Source organism: Phalaenopsis equestris, unplaced genomic scaffold (assembly GCF_001263595.1).
Source record: "Phalaenopsis equestris unplaced genomic scaffold, ASM126359v1 Scaffold000414, whole genome shotgun sequence".
Taxonomy (NCBI): Eukaryota; Viridiplantae; Streptophyta; class Magnoliopsida; order Asparagales; family Orchidaceae; genus Phalaenopsis; species Phalaenopsis equestris.
Window position 1 is genome coordinate 739,127 of NW_018164855.1, and position 4,530 is coordinate 743,656.

Here is a 4,530-nt window from a genome sequence, read left to right on the forward strand (position 1 = left end):
CATATCTTTAATGACTTGAATATAAGTCATATCAACACATTTCTTCTCGAGAACTCTCCAAAGGATATCTCTTGGAATCTTATCGTAAGCTTTTTCTAAATCAATAAAAATCAAATGTAGATTCTCCTTATTATCTCTGAACTTCTCCATCAAACCTCTCAATAAATGTATAGCTTCCATAGTAGACCTGCCCGACATAAATCCAAATTGATTATGAGAAATCTTTGTGACGCGTCTTAACCTATGTTCAATTACCCTCTCCCATAACTTTAAATTATGACACATCAACTTAATTCCTGTATAATTTGCACACTCTTGTGCATCCCCTTTATTCTTAAAAATGGGGACCAAAATACTCTTTCTCCACTCCTCAGACATCTTTTTAGTTTTTAAAATAATATTAAAGAGTTTAGTAAGCCAAGAAACTCCCAAATCTGTCAAATATTTCCACACTTCAATTGGGATATCATCAGGTTCTACAGACTTTCCACCATTGGTTTTCTTTAAAGCCTCCTCAACTTCTTTTTTACTAATGCGACAGTAAAAATGAAACGTGTTATTATTATTCACGATATTAAGATCACTAAGGTCGATCGCATTTTTGAAAACTTCATTAAAAAGTTTATTAAAGTAAACTCACCCACCTATGTTGAATATCCTTTTATAAGAAAAAATACTTTTTGATTTTCATCTTTAATACACTTTGAGTTAAATCTTTACTTTTCTTTTCTCTTTGTTTGGTTAGTTTATACATATATTTTTCATCCTCAGTATCTAATTTATTATAAAGATCATTAAAAGCAGAATTTTTAGCGTCACAAATTGTTCTTTTAGACTCTCTGCGGATCATTTGATATTTTTCTTAGTTCTCTAAGCTTTTACATTTAAACCAATTTTTATAACATAACTTTTTATATTTTATCTTTTCTTGCACATTATTATTTCACCACCAACTATTTTTATTTATAAAATTTTTTCTTTTGATTCTCTAAGCACATCTTTTGCTACTTGTTTAATAGTATTTGTTATTTTATCCCACATAACATTTGTTTCTTCATGAATATCCCAAATTTTAAAATTTTGAATTTTACTCATAAAAATAATTTTATTTGTGTATTTAAAGTTTTTCCATCTAATTATACGATGTTGAGTCCTAGTATTTTTTATTTTACAACTCTTAATCTTAAAATCTAGAACTAATAAAAGATGTTGTGTATTTAAATTTTCATTTGGAATGACCATATAATATTTACAATCGCGACGATCTTTTCTTCTCATAAGAAAATAATCAATTTGTATTTTATTAGATTCACTCTTATAAGTAATAAGATGCTCATCTCTTTTTTTTTAATAAAGTATTAGTAATAGCAAAATCATACGCTAAAGCAAAATGTAAAATAGCAACTCCACCTTCTTCATTAGTTACTCCAAAATCGTAGCCACCATGAGTATTTTTGAAGTCTTCTACCACTCTACCAAAATATCCATTTAAATCCCCTTCAATAAAAATTCTTTCTTCAAAATGTATCATTTGTATTAAGTCTTCTAAGTCATTCCACTTATAATTTTAAAAATCTTAGTATCAATGATAATCGTAAGGGCTATAATTTTATCTCCAACTCTATTAATTTTTACAACATTATCTTTCAAACTCTTATCTATAATTACACATACACCATTTCTAGTGCGACTCTTACCAGAATACCAAAGTTTAAAACCTAAATTATCAATCTCCTTAGCCTTTTCTCCCACCCACTTAGTTTCTTGAATACATAAGATATTAATTTTCCTATGAATCATAATATCAACTAATTCCATTAATTTACCATTAAGAGTATCTATATTCCAAGATCCTATCCTAATATTAATTTCATTAGTTTCATGGACTAACTTCTTTACCCGCATTCGCCTGTAATTTGAGAACCCTTGTTTATTTAACACCACACCCGGGCGCTGGTGTAGCGACCCTTGCACATTTTTCACTGTATTCAGGTTATATAGCGCGTCGCTTCCAGGGGATGCCCTAGCTCTTACACAAAGATCAAAAGGATTCATGTCATGATTTTTTCGACAAGTTTTACGTTGGTTGTCGACTACGTAGCGCAACCCTCCACTTTTCACATCCGGGCTTGGGACCGACAACGACAGTGTTATGTTTTCATTAGAACTAGGATTTCAAACCTCTTTTTGATAGTTGTCAAGTTGATGAATTAAATTAGTAGACTAGAGATTTTTCTACGAAAGCAAATATTACACTTTTTTCATGAGATCGATACGCAGTACTCTTTAACAGCACTACTACGTGACACGTGCACTTGTGTGTTGTATGACCTACTTATGTCGTGATAAGTTTTGAAGTCTTAAGTTTTTGAAGTCATTGCCAGAGAAAAGACTTTAATAATTTTTTCTATTATTAGAAAAACTTTAGTTAAAAAAATTAGGATTTAAGTTTAACACTTTTTATTTTAATTTTTGGTTTGTTTATTTTTCATGTTATTGCCTCTGTATTATTGTTTTCTTCCTTGCAGATGCTGAAAATTTAAAAAAGCCAAAAAAATAATTTTGCTGCTAAATTATTTTCTATTTATTTTATTTTATTTTTCATATTGTGTGTTGTGTTATTATGCTAGTGCGCTGACTGACTTGTGTGGGTCAGTCTGCTTGTTTGTTGCATACTTTTAATTTGTCCTGTTTATGTATAGGTGAGCTAAGGCTGACTTCGTCCCTTTTGATCCTTAGATTGATCACACATTTAGACGTCTTAGGAGATCACAATTAATTTCTTAAGCACCAGTCGAGATGGCTAACCCTATTTCCCTTACCATGAAACCAATTAGGGATTATGTCAATCCTTCAGCTGAAGAGATTCACATGAGCATTAACTATCCTGTGGTTGAAGCTAACACTTTCAAACTGTGTCCGACCATAATTCAGATGATTCAAAACAACTATTTCTCTTATTTTATTTTCAATTATTTCCTATTTCTTTTATTTTATTTCGCATATTGTGTGTTGCGTTTGCATGCTAGTGTGTTGACTGACTTGTGTGAGTCGGTCTGATTGTTTGTTGCATACTTTTAATTTGTCTTGTTTATGTTTAGGTGAGCTAAATGTCACCTCTCAAAAGAGCTCTTAGGGGTGGTGGACAGCTCATGACTTAAATACTGTTTTTCGGTCCTACACCTAGCCGATGTGAGACTTTTTGTCCATGACATAAAGCTGACTTCATCCCTTTTAATCCTTATATCGATCACACATTTAGACGTCTTAGGAAATCACAATTAATTTCTGAAGCACCAACCGAGATGGTTAACCCTAATTCCCCTTCCATGAAACCAATTAGGCATTATGCCAATCCTTTTATTGAAGAGACTCACATTAGCATTAACTATCCTGTGGTTGAGGCTAACACTTTCGAATTGCGTCTGACCATAATTTAAATGATTCAAAACAACTAGTTTGGGGTCTTGCCGCTGAAGACCCCACTGTTCATTTGACCAATTTTTTGAACTATGTGCCACCTCCAGGTACAACGGTGTCCCCAACTATGCCGTTAGACTGAGGCTCTTTTCTTTCTCCTTGAGGGATAAGCTTAAGTTATAACTTAATTCCCTTGCCCCAGAATCAATCACGACTTGTAATGATTTGACCCAAAAATTTCTTGACAAATATTTTCCTCCATCCTAAACTGCAAAATTTAGAAACGACATCACCTCATTTAACCAAATTGATGGAGAGTTTATTCATGAGGCTTGGGAGAGATTCAAAAACTTGCTTAGGAGGTATCTACATCATGCCTTGCCTGATTGACTAATCATTCAGATGTTTCACAATGGATTGGTAGATTTGTTGAGATCGATCATCGATGTTGCGGCAGGAGGATCCCTCATGTCTAAACCTTTTGAGGAAGTGTACCAACTAATAGAAAAAATGACCATCAATAATTTTCAATAGCCCGCTGTCGGCCGTTTTATTGTCCAACCTTCGTGATTTGAAAAAGAGTGATGATTTTGGGATTTTGAAAATAATTTAAATATAAATATAACTTTTTTAAAGTAGTAATGTTTTTTAATTTTTAAAATAAGTGAGACCAAACGAGTCTCACATTTTTAAATAGTTTAGATGATTTAATACAATACTACAAGCAATACACTTATCCCGAAGAATAAATATATTACTTGTAATAGGGATTTAATCATCTAGACTAAACAATTTGTGACATCCGTTTTGATCTGCGAAATATTTTATAAAAAGGCCAACAAGTTCCCCTATCTAACATAAAAATTAGATAGGGTTTATTTTATCTGGGTTCCTGGTTCCCTATAGAGGCAAGCCCCTATAGTTAATTACATCTTAAATGATCGAAATCACTTAAGATAACTCTCGATTAAGATCAGGTGGTTTCGCTTTCAAGATTTCAAAGTTTAGGTTTTCACGATTAGACATAAGAAAGTCAAATGGGAATGGCTCAAAATGTGAACAATTATTTAAGGAATTCAAATGAAAGAAAAGTAGGGGATATCACAGATC

The 4,530-nt window shown here is 32.1% G+C and overlaps 1 protein-coding gene across 3 annotated transcripts in view; it reads left to right on the top strand.

Moving 5' to 3' along the window:
- LOC110027136 (UPF0307 protein ECA0281) overlaps positions 1–4,530 on the top strand; it is a 30,917-nt gene that overhangs the window by 14,618 nt on the left and 11,769 nt on the right. The window lies entirely within an intron of this gene.